Genomic DNA, 20,170 nt, shown 5'->3' with positions numbered 1-20,170 from the left:
TTCGAGAGTAGCTATTTCAAAAAGCAAAAAAAAAACAATAATGTGACGTCACATCCGGCAAAGGAAAGTTGTTCTCCTTTCTCACCTTCTCTCAGCTCACGCATGCGCAGCGACATCGGAGCCCTCGGGGGCGACGTTCAGGTCGGCCGTGGTGGCGCCTCCTCGCTAACGCCGCCGCAGTCTCAGCAGTCGAGCTGACCTGAGCTGACCGAGCGGTTGTGCAGCTTTTCTCCAGATTGCGGAATTTTGGAACAGTTGCTTTTACTGTTCTGTGTTCTTATTTTGTCAGGGCCAGCCGTGAAGTCTCTGACGCGTGTATGTCTTGAATTGCGGAACGCCAACGGCCTTCCACGTCTTCTTGCTCACGTAAGTTGTCAACATTTGCAGCGCTTTTTAGGCGGGAGTTTTAGGCGGGAGCTTAGGCGGCAAGTTTCGGAATGAAGGCGGAATTATTATAAATGGAATCTATTGTTTAAGAGGCACGTTTACATCGGCGTAAGCTTCTCTTATTGCTTGCGTTTTGAGGTTTTCGGAATCTGTATAAATGTACTTTTGTACGTTCCGTACGTTGCTTGGTGAACCTTAAGAGTGACATGTTGCCGGCGTTGAAAGGTTAAAGCTGTTCAAGCTCCTGCGTTGTTTCTCTTAACACCGTGTGCTGTTATTTACAAACTTGTAGCCCTTTCATTCATGTGCATTTTTTCAGCATCATTTTCCGCGTGTTACACGTTTCAAAGTTAACAAACCCGATTAGAGGTATGAACGGGGCACATCTGTCGTCTGTGCTGACCATCCGCCATTGCCTGCTACCTCACTATATATATATATATATATATATATATATATATATATATATATATATATATATATATATATATTTAATATATCGCGCTGTGGTTTCGCCGCCTGCGCGCCGCACGCTTATAGTCGTCATATCTTCGCATGGGCACAAATTTGAAACCCCAAATTGTGCCTTTCGTTCATGGACGGGCTTATAGGCCTATATATAAAAAAAGCGCGAATACTTGAATTTCTACGACAGTATAATGCGTGAGCATTAGTTTTCCCTTGTTTTGCCCCTTTCGCGCGTTCACGTTTTGTGCGGAATGATGAGGCGTGCTACAATCTTCTTCACATTGCCTTGGAATTCTTTCCTCGATGTTCTTGTGCAGGATCACTTGTAGAAGGCACGGCGATAACATAGCTTGCAAGTGATGCCCCTTCCGCGGGCTCGCTGTCGCGGCCGCCATGCTTGCGAACCGCTTATCGCTAGTCTGACGCGCGCGCGCTGCGAGAATCCGTCGACCAGTCGTTTTCTGTGTCATAACAGGCTTTTATTCGTCATTTCCTTGGACATGCCAGCATTTCCAACTGCACGGCCCTTTTGCGAGGTTGCAGTTGATTGGATCTGCGCGTGTACGGTACAAAGAAAAGATTCAACTTTGCGAGAACGTGGATCCCTACACACTGCGCCTGGGAATGGACACAACTGCCGACGCCAGCCTGTTGTCAAGTGTCGCTCACGGCGAAATCGTCAACTACTTGGTATTCTCCATCAGCTTTGTGACCCTGGACCAGATGAAAGCCTACATATCGCTGGAGTCCCACAATTATTAGATGCGAAGCAGCTTATGGTTGGGGGCTATGTCACTCCCTCCCACCATCCATCCGCCGTGCTGCGTCCACACCCGCACTCCGCATGCGCATCCTCCTCTCCTTGTCTGATCTCTCCTCTCGGCATTCTTCCTCTCCGGATTGCGCAACGAATGGCAACACCTGCGGCGAAGCAGCGTAGGTTAGAGGCGCGACGGTAGGCGCTGCACACTCCGCTGGGGGGCGCCACTGCAGCTCGCGGTATAATGACGCGCGCGCGCGCCGCGTCTCTCATTCTCCTCCCGCAACGCCGCGATGAGTAACGACAGTGCCAGCGCCGCGGAGAAGAGGCTTCGAGCCGCTGCCACGAAACGGCAGCGGCGACAGGCCGATCCCGAACTTCGGGCTCGCGAAGCCGAAAGGAAACGTCAACGCAAAAACTAATGGCTGCTTCGCTTACTACTCAGGGTTCCCTTACGGGAAGATGGTGTAATTTTTTTTTTCACTAGTGGTTGGGTGAAGAGTTTGTCGGCGAGGAGGCTCGGAGAAGACAAAGTGCGCCGTAAGCGCGGATTTTTTTTTCAACTTTCAAGGTCTCTCAACTGGTTGTACATTATTTTAAAGCATCCGGCGCGGTGTCTCGCTGGTTATGACGCTCGGCTGCATGACCCGAGAGCACGTAAGCGTCGGTTTCTGCAGTCTGGTGCGGCGAGAGGGGCCGATCGGCACACGGCTGGATCGCTGCCGCGTCGGCCTCGGCAGGCCGTTACTGCAATTCGGCTTCCCGTCGTTTTTCGAGGCGTTGGTGTCGTGAGGGATCTGTGTTCATGGCGCTGTAGCCGAGAAGCGACGGAGCCCAGTCAGGGTCCGTCTCCACGTAGTAGGTCTAGTCGAACAGTTTAGCTGGCTTCCCTAAAAATGCAAAGCGAACAAGTTTACAAAACTAACCTTTCACTATACAGGGTGCATTGCATTCATTGCATTTTCATTCAACATTTAGGCTTCACCACAGTCTGTTTTGTGAAAAGTAATGAGGTTAACGCAGTCCCGTCACGAGTAAATGTCATTTATAAGGAGGTTATTTGGGGTAAATCTTGATTGCATCAAATATTTTATGAATTTTGTGTATTTCCAGCCATAAATTGAAAGAATACTTGGCTTGTTAATTCCAACAGAGACAGTATCATCAGTTGAGAAAAATTAAATTGCTAAATCAGTAATAGCAAATAAAATTATGTTTTAGTAAATGTGAAGAAGTAAAATGGGCCCAAGGAAGGTGACATGTTTGGTCAGTAATGGCAGTGAAGAACTCTACAATTAAATTACAGCTGAAAGCCATACCCTCGTAATAGGGTCATTCCACGCCAAACATTGAGCTCGACCCTCTCCGATTCTATTCTAAAAAATTGTGGGGGATCTTTTTAGTGCAATATTTGTCCTTGTAAAGTATTTTTGGAAGAAAAAAAATTTTTCTGTCTCTTACAGTGATTTGAATGTTGCTGTAGTGGGTCAAACCTAGGTTGCCGAAAAATACTCTCAAATATACAATACTACACGGAACGCCTTAAATATCTGCGATTTGCTAGAAAAGGAATGGCGCTTTCTTATTCGCTCCCATTGGCGGCCACTACTATGTCTCACAAACTGCTTTGTGGGGAAGCATTACGGCTGTTCTGCGTCCATTTTGATTATTTTTAAAAAATTATAAAAAATCTACACGCACAATACAACTATATCACCTGACTGCATAGTTGGCAGTAAATGCGAAAACAAAAAGTATTGAAGTCGATGACCAAGTAGTTTTGAAGTGGAAGGGGCGCAAACATTGGAAAATGTGTGAAATTCCCCATGTTCAGGCACATGTAGATTCGTGATGCGGTTCAAGTAAAAATGCACGCTTGCACTAATTTGAAAGATTAAGCAAAGGAGATTTATTTGTGAAAGTTTCATCAGAGTGATTTTTCTTTAAGCGAGAAACAAAATTTTATGTTGAGCATTCGTCGCGTCCCAGGGCGCCGGCCCGTAAGTCCGCTTCACTGTGCCGCCACGCGTCCTTGGGGCAACAGAAATATGCGGCGACCACGCAGGTGGCAAGATCGTATGCTCCTGTGTGCTTTCATATTGCTAAAAACTTGCAAACAGTGTAGATGGCTGGCAGGAGGTTTCGGAAGGGCACCTAACGCTGCCGGTTAGTTGTCGGAGCGGAGCACTATTTCACTGCCACAGGTCTCACTACAGCGCACGTACGACGCATGCAAAACTTGGGTTGTTGAGCCGGTTTTCAATCTTTGCGGAGGTTGCAGTTCTTATTCCCGTTGCCGACGTATGGTCTTTGCCACTTGAAATGCCTGTGTTGCTGAGTGGGAGGTAAGCCCAGCATTAACAGTGGTCAGTGATGATGGCACGAAATGGTGAAACAAGCGCGTACCTTTGAGAGAGATTGAAGACTCAAACCTTGCTGAGAGCTCAACTTTCTTTTCTTCAACCCTTCTCTCTGGCACCCAGAGCACACATATACCTTTGATATTTTTTTCTGCCCATGTAAACAGCTCATGGGGTGTAAGGATATGTCCCTTGTAGGGTCTCTGAAGACTTGCCCTGGCTGCCAGCCGTTTCACGGTGCCACCATCGCAAGCGCTCTTGCCATGAGAGGTTGCGAAAAAGTTCCACTCTGCAGCTAAACTAAAGTCTTTTTTGTGGTAGCACAAGTTTACAAAATTTTTCTTGTTTTTGTACTGCGACGATGCACCGTTAGAAAAGTAGTGAACTTTTTTGACATCAGGAAGTTCATGTTTTAGAACTTTGAGTACTTCATCTTGAAATGTAGCCACTGCAGCTGTAGTGTGTTCGAGACAGTCTGAAATCACAAGTGATTTTGCCTGAAGGGAACCAGTTTCTTTGCAGCGATGGTTGGGATGAAGGGATGCAATGTGGCTTGTGTATTTACCCAGTGGTATGATTGGGGAGCATCTTCCAGAAGGAAACTATAATTCTCGGCGAAGTGCAATTGAAGAATCAACTCGTCGCTCTTTAGGTTCGTTTTGAGCTCTCTTAAATATTTTGCTTGCTGCTTACTCAGGAAGTGGTGCAACTTTAGTTCTTGTAGCATGCCTAAAAATTTCTCAAAAAATTCTGCTGGGCTTAAGATAATTGTTTCGAGCCTGCAGCGGACACCACTGATCCATTGCTGCACATGGAGGTAGTCACCCTTATCTGTATCTAGGGATGGTGCGTTCTCCAGCATGCTCTTGAGGGCGTTGCTGCCTGGGCACACAAGACAGCAGCCTTCATTTTCTGTCTGGCATACAATTGTTGACAACAATTCTTCTGTTGTTTGTGTGAAGCCTGTGGCATTGAGCACTAGTTTGAAGTTCTGGTGCGCCATGCACACGCAAACTGTGTGGGTGCCACTTCCTCCGGCCAAAACGCAGTGACGAGGACGCAAACTTGCGAATGAAGAGAATCCACATTTGAGATTGCAACTTTTTTTCCATTCCTCGTAAAGTTCTCGCAAATTCAGCAAAAGGAGTCGTGTTTGTTGACCGCGGATGACGTCTTTTTTTTCGCGGTAGACAGTATGAAACCAAATCGTCTTCATAAAATTTCTTTTAAAAAATGTGCATTAATATATTTCTAAACCAAATATATCTCGTTTTCTCTCACACTTCGTTGGCGGCACTGCGGATAGCCGAAGAATGTGTGTAAAAACGTGAAAGCACACAGGAGCATACGATCTTGCCACCTGCGTGGTCGCCGCATATTTCCGTTGCCCCAAGGAAGCGTGCCGGCGCAGTGAAGCGGACTTACGGGACGGCGCCCTGGGACGCGGCGAATGCTCAGCATAAAATTTTGTTTCTCGCTTAAATGAAAGATCACTCTGATGAAACTGTCACAAATAAGTCTCCTTTGCTTAATCTTCCAAATTAGTGCAAGCGTGCATTTTTACTTGAACCGCATCACCAATTACATGTGCCTGAACTGGGGAATTTCACACATTTTCTAATGTTTGCGCCCCTCCCACTTCGAAACTACTCGGTCATCGACTTCAATACTTTCTTTTTCACATTTACTGCCAACTATCCAGTCAGGTGATATAGTTGTAATGTGCCTGTAGCCTTTGTATAATTTTTAAAAAACAATCAAAATGGACGCAGAATAGCTGTAATGCTTCCCCACAAAGCACTTTGTGAGACATAGTAGTGGCCGCCAATGGGATAGAATAAGAAAGCGCCATTCCTTTTCTTGCAAATCGCAGACATTTAAGGCTTTCCGTGTAGTATTGTATTTTTGAGAGTATTTTTCGGCAACGTAGGTTTGACCCACTACAGCAACATTCAAATCACTGTAAGAGACAGAAAAAATTTTTTTTCTTCCAAAAATACTTTACGAGGACAAATAGTGCACTAAAAAGATCGCCCACAATTTTTTAGAATAGAATCGGAGAGGGTCGAGCTCAATGTTTGGGACGTTTGGTGTGGAATGACCCAATATATAGTGCACTGTTGCCTTGTTTTGCGAATTTCACTTTTTATTTTCTTTATTATCATAAGCAGGTAGTGCAGCTATTTACAGCTTTGTTGTGTAATTTAAATTTTATGTCAATAATTTAGCAACAAAATTTGAGGCTGCGGTGGTATTTTACTGTGCAAGTTTGTGTAGCGACAATATTCTGTTGAAAGAAACATTCCAATATACAGTTGTAATAGCCACTGCTAATACATAGGGCACATAGACGTTGCAAGTTTATCAGTATAACAATGGAGTGTTTCGTTGTAACTTACTATGCAGGCACATACCTGCATGCAAGGGAGAAGGTGCGTGAGGACACAGACCATGTGCCTTCTACAGTTGAGGAAATGGCCAGAGGGAAACGCCATCAAAATGAAGCTCCGGAGTGCCAAGATTCCAGGTAACTGCTATTTGATATTACTGTTGTATGAAATTTCTAGCGTGGGCACACGTAACATAAGCAATGAATCTCGCAATGTGAAACCAAAGTATTGGATAATATAGACATTTGAACAAAAGATTAAGCACTGGGTCTATGTAATTTAACATGTAAGGGGATATTTATGTCTTCCATATCCATATCTGCAGGATAGATTACCACCACCGTGAGTGGCGATGCATAGACTGCGATATTGTTCGTGGATGTAACTAAACAAGGCCCACTACTTGTACACAGCCACTTCCTTGAACTACAGGTGAAGTACTCTTGCGCGGAATACTATACAGATGCGTCAAAGTCTGTAGTTGGTGTATCTTATGCAGCCCATCCTGCTCAATATCTGGAGTGGTAAACTGGAACACAAGCATCTTTTCAGCTGAAAGGCACACAATTATGTCAGCAGTCAAGCAAATTAGAGAGATAACTCTCAACAAGGCAATAAATAATCTATACAGTCTTTAAGGGTTGTCAAAGCCTTAAAATCTCTTCAGAAACACAAAAATTAAGTTTTTACAAATCCATACTCGTTATGTGCTGCTTATACATCCGGTCAGCACATTACCACATCAAGGGCAATAAACTAGCTGACAAAAGCGTTGCTATCACTGAGAACCAGCAAACACGCATCCCATATACTGACCTGAAACCTATCTTACGCACGAAATTGAGAATGCACTGGCAGCAGGGATGGGACAGAGAAATATCCAACAAGCTTCATGTGATTCAGCTGCAAGCATTTGAGAGAAGGATGGAAAGATGTATTACTATGCAGATTGAAAATGCGGCACATGTGCGCAACCACTCCTACCTCCTCACAGGTGGTGATCCCCCTGTTTGTGAGAGGTGTGGTGAGATGTACACACTACTTCACGTACTCAGAGTGTAACCAAATGGAATGTGAAAGAATGAAACATTTTAAGGAAATATATAAATACTGCATACTGATGCACCCATCCTTGTTTCTTGGTATTAATGAAATCATGGTTTATCCGTCGCAATCAAATGCAATTCTAACCGTGGCCCCCTGCCGGATGTTTACTGCAGTATCATACATAAATAGGATGTATTTTACCATTTGTGTCCTGACGATGCCACCCGCATAGGTGGCGAAACATCTGTTTTTTGTTATATTTTATTGTTGAGTAAAGCCAGTGATAAAACGTTGAAGTACAACAGATAGTTGTCGCGTTCCTGAAAGATATTAGCTTTGCTGGCGTGGTATACCGAAAAGAATAGAAGATTATATAAGGGGGGGGGGGACCCTGCAGGTTTACACTTCGTGCTGAGTGTGGATGTTGGGAATATGTGGCTTGGAATCTTGTCAATCTCTCAGCCCCTGCTGAAGCAGGAGTCATGAACTGAGGCTGCCAACAGTATTAGTTTTCTTCCTCTGAGCACCTAGCCATAATCATAATATAACTGAACTTTATTTATGCACCACTTTTTAAGTACGGTACTACATACCGATGTCTTAACTTTTTTGCACAACCATCATGCACTGACAGTACCCACATGTCTACCATTATCATTTGTAGCATTCTTTAGTATAGCCTATGCAGCTATGTCTTCCCCAAGTATTTGCAACATAATCTTACACTGGGTTGTATTTTTTGAAGACTGTAAAGTACAGTAGAACCTCGTTCATATGTTTTCAAAAAATACGCGAAAAATAAACGTACGATCCGGGAAAATGTTTGATCGGAATCCAGTAAAAATTGAAGCTGACAAGCCCATATTGAGGTGCAAAGGCAGAAAACATTTATTTCTTGCAAAACATAGTTACAGTCGAATCTCGTTAATTCAAACTGACGCTGTGGTCCCGTCAGTTATGTGTATTCCATTGGGCGAGAACGCTCGGTAATTCGAACACGAAAGCATTTGCGACGGTTAATTCTAACATAACCGCAGACAATAAGTACAGACAATGCTCTCAGCAGCACGCCAAAATCACGTGGAGGCACCTCCGACTGGCAATGCTCCGACACCGCCATAAAGCAAAAGCTTAGAGAGACCCCTCAACGCCGCGCGGAGAAATAAAAAAGAAAGAAAAAAAAAAACCGCGGCGAAAATTTCTTTTCTCAAATAGTAAGGTCGCCGTTTCAGCGTCACGCCGGAACACGCGTGTACGCGCCGACGTCTCAGCCAACGTGGCAGCTGCGGCGCAGAAGGAAGCAATGCGGAGGCCCAGTCCGGCCAAACGAAACTGTGCACACCGGCCAACGCTCGCTTCAACGGCAGAAAACGAAACTTAGGGGAGCGGGTTAAGCTGGCGCTGGGCCAGCGGGCGTGCACGGAGAGTCGAAGGTGAGGGAGCTACGAGGGAGTTGAGAGGGAGGGTGAGGGGAGCCACCGAAGCGACGGGGTTGCTGAGGCCAAATGTGCTTCCCTGCCGCCCTCACCTACGACGCGGTCTCCACGCGCGCGTCGCCGTGCCGGCGCGAACAGCTCCCTGAAGTTTCGTTCACTGCCGTTATCGAGATGCGAGAGATTGTGGTTGTGAAGAGGAAAAGTCGCTATTGGGATGCGAGCATTGGCCGGCGTGGGCAGTTTCGTGGCCCTCGCTTGCTATGTGCTTGCGCGCTGCGATATTTCACGACTCGCGCCGTTCGTACGTAGCGCTATGGTGCACAAATACGTCAAAAATAAGTCATTTTAATTCAAACAAAATTTCGGGCCCCTTCGAGTTCGAATTATCGAGATTCGACTGTATTTTCTGCTGGTGCATCACACCCTTGGACAGGAGCAAGTCCTTTTGCGCACATTGCAGACCCTTGTCTGCATTTTTGTTGTCTTTCGTGCGAAAGAAGCTTTGTAAGGCTTCCACGCCAGCAAGGGCTTCGGCGAAGGTAGTCGGTGGGCGCAAGCCTTCGTTCTCGCCGCCGTCTTCAGGTGCCTCGTTCGCCACCACCTCCGCTACGATCTCGGCGAGTCGCAGCGCCGCGCGCCCGTCTGCCTGTTTTCGCTGCTTAGTAGTTCGCGTTGAAGCGAGGGGCGAGGTAGCGCAAAGGTGAATTCGCTCGCCACTGCTGCCGCGCTTCGTCACTGCGGGCGAACGAGCAATGCAGAGAAGTCGCGGAGGGGGGGATTGAGCACTGCAGAGAAGCCGCGCGGCGGCTGTCTGCCACTTAGCGCTTCACAAGCACATGAGAGCGGCCTTTTTGCACACCTGAATGATAATTTTTCGCTGCAGAACGTATCATATGACTGCAGTTTGCCTCAATGATGAACGTTGCTACCGAATAATCGTATTTTCCGGGAACGTATTAACCGGAATGTATTAACACAATCCTCTATAGGGTTATGTTTATTTTTCGCGATTGCGAACGTAGGAGCCGGGAAATCGTATTAAGCGGTAATGTATCAGCGATGTTCTACTGTATTTAGATTCGTCATGGTGCTCTTTGGCCAAACTTGGCCCTTTCGCCAGAAAAATCTACAAATCATCATCATAATTTAACATTTTAATAACTTATGGCCCGAAATACTGTTTTTTCGTCCAATCAAGTAACATCAGTGACAGTGCATACTAGAAATTCTGTACAGCTCAAAGCAGTTTTCTTGTTTGTCAACTACCAGTATGTCGAAACTCTAGATTAGGTGGCTCATTTACATCTTCTAATTTTTTCCTTAAGGTAATACCGCACGTTCATGTGCAGTAGTGAATGTTTAAAAGTGTTACACCATTGTAGTTCTTTAAAATTCTATAAAACCCTGTTTCATGCTACAAGTTTTAATAGCAAGATGATATAATTTCTTTACAAGTGCGTGAAAATGTTTTTGCGTGCAGGATTTCAAACAGGCAAATCATAGGTGTCTAACATTTTAATGTTATTGTAACTGCTTGAAACAGCTTTGCTGCAAATGGTTGCAATTCCTCCGGGTTGCACTCGTCTGCTGTCAATATTTTTTGAAATATCAAAATATTTGCACAGTCTGAAATATGCAGTGTGTTTTTTGACAATGCCAAGTGTTCAATATGTTCATAGGTGGACTGGTGTTGCAGGTATATGCTCAAGCCTTCACCATTTCTGAATGAGCTGTGTCCGTGTAGTAACTAGAGCTTTCAATTTGCCATAGGAAATAAAATTGGGGTGGTGTAACAATGCTATATCAGTGCAGCTGGGCCTTTGCAGTGTTGCACTTGCCTAATTCCTGGTGCAATTCAAGAAATACATTGCAAATTTCAGACTGCACAAATGTTTTGCGATTCCTTAAAAAATGACAGCAGTCAAGTGCAATCTGGAGGAATTGCAACCATTTGCAACAAAGCTGTTTCAGGCAGTTACAGTAACAATAAAATGTTACATGCCTATGAGTTGCCTGTTTACCTAAAATACATTCCATACCTGCCAACTCTCCCGCATTGTCTGGGAGCCTCCCGAATTTTGCTCACATCTCCCGATTGTACAGACGTGACCTCAAATCTCCCGAAAAGAAGTCGCTACAGCACAGCGGGTTTTTTTTGTTCTTTTTTTATGGCCTATCGCTATGATCATAATACTCCCTGTAATACAACCATGCGAAAAAGCAGGCGGGAGCACTTATTCACCAGCATGCACCTTGAATCGTGGTAGCGCCGCCGGCACCACCACGAACGCGAGCAGCCGACGGGCACTGCCATATTGAATTTTCCGGATTGGCTCTTCTCTGGCTGGCTCACACGTCTTTAGCAATCCAGTCGTTAATCGATTATGAGTGCGCTATGCTTTTGGCTTTGTCAGGTTGTCACGTGAAGTGTGGAATGCCAAACTACTCTTTGTTTCCCCGAGTTGTTAGAGCGATGGATGGCGCTTTCATAAGCCAAGAATAAGAACTTGCAAGTATTTATGATATCATATACGACTGACTTTGCGTGCTTTGTCACTTCGCGGAGAGATGACAAGTATGTACTCTCGACCACGTGCGCCATTTCGCACGGTGGCAAAAAAGTTCTTGATTCGCCCCACCCCCTTGCGCGGCAGTCCCGAATGTTCATGTTGCTAGGTTGGCAGGTATGACATTCTGTATTCCTTTCTTTGAATGCTAAGTGGTACCTACTTTGCAAATTTGTAGGAATCACCTAACTAGTCTTGACAATAGCCTCCTGAAATTTTGAAAAATAGACGACACTTACACTGGTTGGTGATTTGTACACCCGTGAGCAAAAGTATACGGACTAGGGGTTGCGCGAAAAAGCTGATTTTTTCATCTGTCTATGAACACAACTTGCAATTGAAGACTGCAGTCCATACTTGGTATTGTGAACTTTTCAGTGTACTCATCAATTCCAGTTTATGCTTGTTAATTATGAAGAAAATCACTTTCTTGCCGACCCTATGGTCTTTATACTTTTGCTCACGGGTGTACATGTAACACCTTCAGTTATATCTCTTCAAGGAAAACAAAACAGAATTTCACTTGTGATCTGTCAATGTTAGAACGATGCTAATAAAAGTGGAATGCTTGAAAATTGCATACTGGACTAGTATATTGTCGCGGTACAATCCAAGAGAAGACAGGGAGACGTTCAAGAACAGCAGGACAACCTGTTCAAGCAAAACGGAACAGACACGTCTTCTTCATCGTCGGAAAAATACCAATGACCCAGTAGACGGAGTCCAGCACCATCGTCGTTGTCGCCTGACTAGAGCACACACGTCATTTGTCCCTACCTAGAAGAGCATCGTCACGACGCTAGACCAGAAATGTCACTCGCGGAAGTGAGGGTCTCTCGCATAATCAGTCGCTCACATACGGCTTCATGCGTACAACATGCACAAGTTCAGGACGGTGCGGGCGGCGCCGCGTACAGTTCAGACTATCGGGGATGACCTCGTAGGTGACATCACTGAGTTGCCGCAATACACGATATGGGCCGAAGTCTTGCCTTAACAGCTTGTCCGAGAGGCCTAGTTTCCATATTGGTGTCCAAACCCACACTCTGTCGCTAGCTTCATAGGTTACGGTTCTACGGTGAGCATCATAGCGGCCTGCGTCGTAGTCTTGCTGCTGGTAGATCCGCAAGCGCGCGAGCTGCCGAGCCTCTTCGGTGCATTGCGTAAACACATAAGTTGAGTAAACACATAATTGTCAGTGTCGTGAAATTCGCGTGGAAGCATTGCATCCAACATCGTTCGTACATCCCGGCTGTGAACAAGGCTGAACGGAGTCACGCGCGTCGTCTCTTGTTTCACCGTGTTGTACGCAAATGTGAATATAAAGGAGGATGTCATACAAATATTTGTTTGACATCCACGTACATTGAAAGCATGTCTTCAATTGTTTTGTTTAGGCGCTCTGTCAGTCCGTGGCTTGTGGAATGTAGGCGATGGTTGCAATGAGCCGTTCCACTTAGCAGCAAGACGTGATTTAAAAGTGCAGCCGTGAATGCAGTTCCTCGGTCGGTGATTATGGCGCTTGGTGCGCGATGTCGCAACACAACATTCTCAATGAAAAAGCGCGCCACCTAGGTTGCTGTGCCTCTCTGGATGGCCTTTGTTTAAGTGTAACGTGTCGTATAGTCGGTTGTTATGAGAACAAAGTGATTCCCTGCAGTAGAAGTAGGAAGTGGGCCGAAAATATACATTGCAATTTGATCGAATGGTGTTTGAGGAACCTGGACAGGTTGTAGGAGGCCAGCTGGTTTCGTCGGAGGCGACTTGCGCCTCGGGCAGTCAAGACAAGTGCGAACGTGATGTTTGTGCGAACGTGGTAAGTTTAGGCCAGTAGTAGCTTTGCTGCACTCTGCCCAATGTTCGCGTGTAGCCTAAGTGACCAGAAGTCACCTCGTTGTGACAGGCTTGAAGTACTTCCGTACGAAGAGCTGCAGGAATCACAAGCAGGTAGGGGGACCCAGTCGAAAAAAAGTTTCTTGTGTAAAGGACTTGGCCCGTAAACAAAGCGATAACAATCCTCTTGCGAAAACTCTAGGTGCTTTCGCAGATCTTCCCTCTAAGTAATTCATTAGTGCAAGCAACTCGGAGTCGTCTCGTTGAGCGATGGCAGATGTGTTCAGAACACGAAGAAATGCTGTATCTTCTTCGAGTGGAGAAGCCGACTCTATCGGCGATTGAGACAGGCAGTCAGCAGCCGTATGTCGCTTCCCCGACTTGTACGTGACCGTCATTCAAATTCTTGCAGCCTTAGGTTCCAACGCGCGCCAATCATCAAGATGGATCTTTAAGGTTTGTCAACCAACACAGTGAATGGTGGTCGCTGAGAACTTTCAAAGGGTGGCCATACAAATATGGGCCAAATTTCATAACCGCCCATACTACCGCGAGGCATTCTTTCTCAGTTGTGGAATGATTTGCCTCGGTGCGTGAGAGCGTTCTGCTTGCATAGGCAATCACTCTTTCCGTGTTCTCCTGCCATTGCACAAGAACAACTCCCAAGCCAACATTTCTGGCATTCGTGTGGAGGAATGTAGGCGCCATCTCGTCAAAGTCTGCAAGCACTGGAGATGTCTGGAGACGTTGCCGCAAGACGTTAAATGCACCTTGCTCTTCGTCGCCCCATACAAAAGCAGCGTCTCTCGTGAGGCGAGTTAACGGCGACACACTGCGAGAAAAGTCTGCAATAAACCGCTAACAATAGGCGAAGAGGCCGAGGAACCGCCAGACAGCCTTTTTATCGGATGGTACGGGAAACTGCGACGGTGGTAATTTTTTCAGGATCCGGGTGGACACCGGCGTGGCTGACGACGTGACCAAGAAACTGTAATTCCACAAAGCCAAAGTGGCATTTCTCCGGCTTCACGGTGAGGCCGGCGGATCGTATGGACTGCAGAACCGCTTCAAGCTGTTCGAGGTGTTCTTCAAAAGATGCGGTGAAAACGATGACGTCCTGTTCGGACACTAAGCATGTTTTCTACTTCAGACCCGAAAGCACAGTATCCATGAGGCATTGGAACGTAACAGGGGGCAGAGCACAAGCCGAAAGGCAAAACCTTAAATTCGTATGGCCGTCCGGCGTCACAAAAGCAGTTTTTTCACGGTCTTGAGTCTACCTTGATTTGTTAATATCCGCTTTTTAAGTCAATTGGAAAGAAGTAATGTGCTTGTTGAAGCCTGTCGAGGGAATTCTCGATAAGAGGAAACAGGTCCACGTCTTTCTTCGTCACCTGATTTAGTTTTCGGTAGTCAACACAGAAACTCAAGCTGCCGTCTTTTTCTTGACTCGAAAAACAGGGGATGCCCAGGGACTCGATGGCTGAATCATGTCGTCTTCAAGCTTTTTTGTCACCTGTTGTATGGCTTCACATTCTCTAGGAGCCACACGATATGGATTTTGGTGAACCGGTCTTGCCGTATCTGTAATTATTCGGTGCCTTGTTGGAGGTGTCCGACCGACTCTTGACGTCGATGCAAAGCAGTCGTTGAACTTCGCCAATAGCGCAAGAAGTTCGTTCTCGTTCGTGCTGCGGCAAAACAGTGCTGACGTCAAGTACAGGAGCTGGGTTTTGTGTAGGTGCTTCTTCGAGTAGTCAACAGCAGCCGCGAACTGAACATCCGCAACACTGTCAAAATAAGCCACAGCTGTGTCTTTTGGAAGGTGCCGTCTCTGTGTTAAAATTTGTTAGCAATAAGTTCGCGTGCCCGTCGGTGACATTTACAATTCCTCGTGTGACCGAGATACTGTAAGCAACAAAATGGTTATTTGGTCGGCAACTCCTTCGCAATGAAACAGAACGTCGCAGGCCACCGAAACAAGGATACATGACCGAGGTGGGAGTACCCTATCACGTCGTCTTCTGTTAGATGAAAGGAATTGTGTTGCGGCGATAAGCAATGCACTAAACCAGGGCTCTTATAAAACGTCACCATGCGGTCTGGGATGTTAATTACAGCACCATATTCCGTAGGAAATCTATTCCAATAATCAAATCTTTACAGTTCGCAGGAAGAACGATGAAAGCGGCCACAAAAAAAGAATCTCCAATTTTAATTCTTCTAGTAGGCATCAGTAATTGGCTGCCTGCAGTCCTTATGTGAAGTGTCCCGTCCATGGCGTCTTTCTTCAGGTGGAGGGCGAGTTCCTAACTTATACAGAAGTCAGCACCAGTGTCGACTAACTTTGTCACTGGCGGCCCATCCATGAAAACATCAAGGTCGGCGCTAAATTTCTTTGGGGTCGGTGGTTAACGGCTTCTCGGCGTTCTGCAGCGGGCGAGTTGGGCGCTTCTGATTGTCTTGCTGCGGGCCTGCAACTTTACTCCCAGAGGTAGCCGCTTTCAGTTTCCCCGGTGGAGCTGGGCGACCTTCGTCCTTGAAGGTCAGCAAAATACGTCCAGTAGGCATCTGGCGTGGAGGGGTTGGAGAGCGCGACCAGCGGCCGAAATCAGTCCGATCATTGGGCACAAATTTGTCATTCGGGTGCGCTCTGGGAGGTCCCTGAACAGCAGCGTCGTCGCGGCATAGCATGGAGTTGCCATTTGCACGTTGACCATCAGACCACGGGTGAAGAGGTCGAAATCATGTGTCGCGATGCCAGCAATGGCACGAAATATGGCCGGCACCCCCGCAGTTAAAACGGGAGAGGGCAGTTGTCGGCGGTGCGCCATGCGTCGGATCTCCGAAATTGTGTTAATTGTGGCCGTCTCGTAGGGTCGTTTTGCGGTGTGGACCAAGGCGCGGCTGTCGGAGGCTGGTAGTACGGGGGTGTGGTTGTAACGGGTGGGGGACAGCGGTGGCGTAACTCACTGCACACTGGTGGTCTGGCAGATCGGCTGCCGGTAACGCCTGCCTGATTTCGTTGCGTACCACTTCGGTGATTGACGTGATGGGGCTATCCAGTGTCGGTGTCAGAATCCTGTGAATTTCTACTCTGACTAGCTCTCTGATCAATTCACGCAAGGGGCTCTGATACTCTGGAGTCAATGTGGCGGCATTGATTGCGGTGCTGGTGGACAGTCGGATCTTACTGCCTGCATTGTTGATAAAGGGCCCACTCAATAGTTGTAGCCTCTTTAATAAAATCAGCGACGGTGACTGGTGGATTCTGCACAAGCCCCGCGAACAACTGCTATTTTACACCTCGCATGAGGTAGCACAACTTCCCATCCTCGGTCGTGTTCAGGTCGGCTCTGCGAAAGAGACGGGACATGTCTTCGGCAAACGTGACCAACTCATTGGGTTGTTGCACCCGTAGCTCCATGAACTGCTGGGCGCGGTCACATCGGTCGGCACTTGCAAAAGTATTGGTGATTTTCTGTTGAAAGTCATTCCATGTCATTAGGCTAGCTTCGCGGTTCTCGTACCAAGTACGGCCACTGTCGTTAAGAGCGAAATAGACGTGGGAGAGCTTTTGCTGCTCAGTCCACTGCTTAATCTGCGACGCGCTCATACTTGTCAAGCCAGTCTTCAATGTCTTCGAAGGCTGCACCGTGATTGTGATCAGGAACCAGTGTATGAAGAACGGTTACCTGTTGTTGATTAGGAGACCGGCTGCATTGGGGTGCTTGCGGTAGTCGTTTCGGCCATTTCTAGATGTGTGGAGCTCCTGGAAAGAGGTAGTTGAAGACGGGAGAACTCCGGGGCAAGGCCTAGCAGTCGATAACTGAAGCGATGCACAGGTGTCGTAACTGGTGACAATTAGTCCGGGCTAGATGAACGACTACCAGAAGGAGTCCGGAGCATCAGGCGTGGTCTACCCAGCACCTCCACCAGGGTTGAGGTAAAACGCCAAGAGAAAACAGGGAGACGTTCTTCAAGAACTGCTGGACAACCTGTTCAAGCAGAACAGACTAGTCTTCGTCGTCAGAAAAATCTCACTGACCCACTAGACTGAGTCCGTTAGTGCCTCCGTAGTCGTTGTCGTCTGCCTAGATCACACGCATCAATATTATTGCAGTGCATTTGCTCATTGTCATACTAAAAAAACCAAAATGTTCACTAAAAAAAGTTGGCTTCAATTAACATGCGCTTTCCACATGCCTGTTTTTACAGCAAGAAGACCTGCTGAAGAAGCTAGCCCAGCAGCCTGTTTTCGTACACAAGGAGCCCACAAGAATTTTAGTGCCTTCAGTGCGCCAAAAGCCAAGTTGAAATTAGAAATGGAGGAAGGACGCAATCTGTTTGGCATCATGGAGAGACAGCATACCCGAGAAAGCATGTCGAGAACATCAGGTCAAGTTTTATCCGCTGTTCCAAGTCTGCAACTGCATTCACCGAAGACTACAGTGCATACAACTCAAGTGGGCAGAGCTTCTGCGTACCCTGCCTCATGACAAAACTAACATTGTGGGCTTTTTCTATATAAAGTAATATAAGACTGAGGACCACTGTTAAGCTGAGAAAACTCGTGTGTTGATTGCAGTAAATAGTGTTGACCATTGGTGAGATTGGACACCTCTCAGGATTAGTGAAAACACGAGTACCAGACTTTTTTGTGAAGGTGAATCTAGAAACAATGAAAACTGTTAACCTCATCTTGTTTTTTTAAACTGCGTGATGATGGAAAGTTGACTCATCATGCCTAGCCTTTTTGTCGTAGGACATGCAATTCTGTTTTTAGTTGTAAATAAGCTTTAATTTTTGCAGCTATTTCAGCAATGTGCAGAACTGGGCTAGTTGGTATGCGTTTGTAAGGGAATTGAACAGTGCTATCGAACAGACGAGGTCTGCCTGTCTTCACTTTGTCGAGTCTGCAGCTAGGCCTAATTCCGTTCCGAGTTATTTCCTTGTAATTACTCGTCAAATGTACAAGGTTTCACTTGTGTTTCCTCACCAAAGTGAAGGCAACGTCTGATGTATCTCGCGCAAGATTTATAGTGCTTTAGTAATTTATTATTTTGTGTAACTTATTGATGTGTTCATCGCTTATTGGTGACCTTTATGTTTTATTGCTTGTATGTGGCTGCTTTTTGCCCACATTTAGTTTGTGGGATCTTGCTGGTCACTTGCTGGTCACTTGACGGCCGTTTGCCGCGACGCCGCAGATCTTGGAAATCCCACTCTTGTTTCTCGATTGCACGAAGCCCTACCGTTATCCTGTTCCATTGCAAGTGAATACGCTTGAGGGCAGCGCATTATACTGCATGTTTCTGCGACGTAGGCTTCAATCAAATGGCTGTACCTCCCCTCGCTGTACAGACTAATTAATCGCCATGCTGCCTCCTCTTCTCGGCACCGTCGCAGCACGTAAAAAAGCTTTCGCGTTGTTGAAATCAAGCATGTGATCACGACCGAAGTTCATATCTTCACCGGTTACCAAGCCGTCTCCTGTTCGCTGTGCACCGTGGCCTGATGAGGCAGGCCAGATAAACCCTCTGTCTCGTTGGAATCACCTCGGCGGAAGGTGCGGGTTGGCCGAGAAGTAAAGCTTCCGGACGCGGCAGGGGCATCGTAATATCCAGACCATCTGCGGAGGAGGCGGCGGCCTTGGACGCGTCACTTGCCCGCTCTCTCCGCCCACTACCCGAATCCAAAGATTCGTCTCCGTGACATATCAAGCTGTTAGTCAGTGGCAAAACTCCTTCCAAAAGAAGTAACGTTTTCCGACTCACCCACGACGTCAGTGACTCCAGATCGTGTCTGCAGATATGTAACGCTCTGGTGCTCGGGATGCACACCAAGCCTGTCACCGTCAGCAAGCCGTCTGGGTTCAACACGTACGCTATCAGCGGCACACAGACTCGGTTCGGAAGTGCAATCTATGAATGACCTTGCTCGCCCGGAATGTTCTGGCTATCATGTTCTGACTATCTGGCAAAAACCCTTCTGCTCCTCTTCGGAGCAGAAGGGTTTTTGGACAATACATTCCCCCTGTCGTCATTTAGAGTCCCTTTGTTGACATGAAACAAAGGGACTCTAACTCTGGTCTAGTGCCAGACTTATCGATCGACATTCCTTGAAAGGAAAGCAGGATACTAGACAAATTATTCATTTCGTCAACAGCAACCTTATTTGGTTGAGGATCAATGTTTTTGTGCGTTAAATCCCAGAACTGCCTCAGTCATTCATGGCAGTTCTCACGCTCTACAGAATTGACAAGCCTGCCATCGTTGCAAGACCCACTTCACCTGGAAGCAACACGGACATCACTATCTTCACACCGCTGAGGCGCGATATTCTCGTCTGCAGGACACATTCTTGATGAATATTCTTCGGGGGCAACAAGAAGTCCAAGACCGGCCGCCCGTCTGCTGAGCTAGAACGATGCTAGAGGCACCCTGGACATCACCTCCTTTCTCCCTCTGCACGGGGGAGGCACGTTCAGCACCTAAGATCGCGTCTCCGTCTTCTGAGCACCCTTGCGATACAGCGCATTTGTCGGCTGCAGCAATGCTGCTGCCATCATCAGATGACATCAGCGAAGACTGACGGCCCTCTTGGGGTGCGCTGACCAGTATTATTGCGCATGCAACCAGCAGACGGTTGCACGAGGGCAACAAGTCGTTTGCACGAGCGCAACAAACCGAAAGGCGTTTCGTCCCACGACGCTCCCAGTGAATGAAACTTCACTGCGGATCCGATGATGCCAGTCCTTGTGCTGACATGGTTCTTCGATGTCTTGTTAGATGAACTGCATGTCCGGCTTAGAGCTGCTTTCTTTGCAGCCACAGTCTTCGACACTGCACGTTCGCTGCTTCGCGGGCATTGGAGACCCTCGGCTGACGACTTGACCATTTTCTTGATGGCCCTTTATCTC

The 20,170-nt window shown here is 46.9% G+C and overlaps 1 long non-coding RNA gene across 1 annotated transcript; it reads left to right on the top strand.

Moving 5' to 3' along the window:
• Positions 1–234: 234 nt before the first annotated feature.
• LOC125942928 (uncharacterized) lies at positions 235–19,050 on the top strand. The gene is made up of 3 exons (XR_007465425.1): positions 235–366; positions 6,382–6,502; positions 17,467–19,050. It is a non-coding gene; the product is annotated as an uncharacterized LOC125942928 (long non-coding RNA).
• Positions 19,051–20,170: the final 1,120 nt, after the last annotated feature.

This window comes from Dermacentor silvarum, chromosome 2 (genome assembly GCF_013339745.2).
Source record: "Dermacentor silvarum isolate Dsil-2018 chromosome 2, BIME_Dsil_1.4, whole genome shotgun sequence".
Taxonomy (NCBI): Eukaryota; Metazoa; Arthropoda; class Arachnida; order Ixodida; family Ixodidae; genus Dermacentor; species Dermacentor silvarum.
Note: the sequence above shows the minus strand (reverse complement) of the source record. Positions and strands in the feature narration are given on the sequence as shown.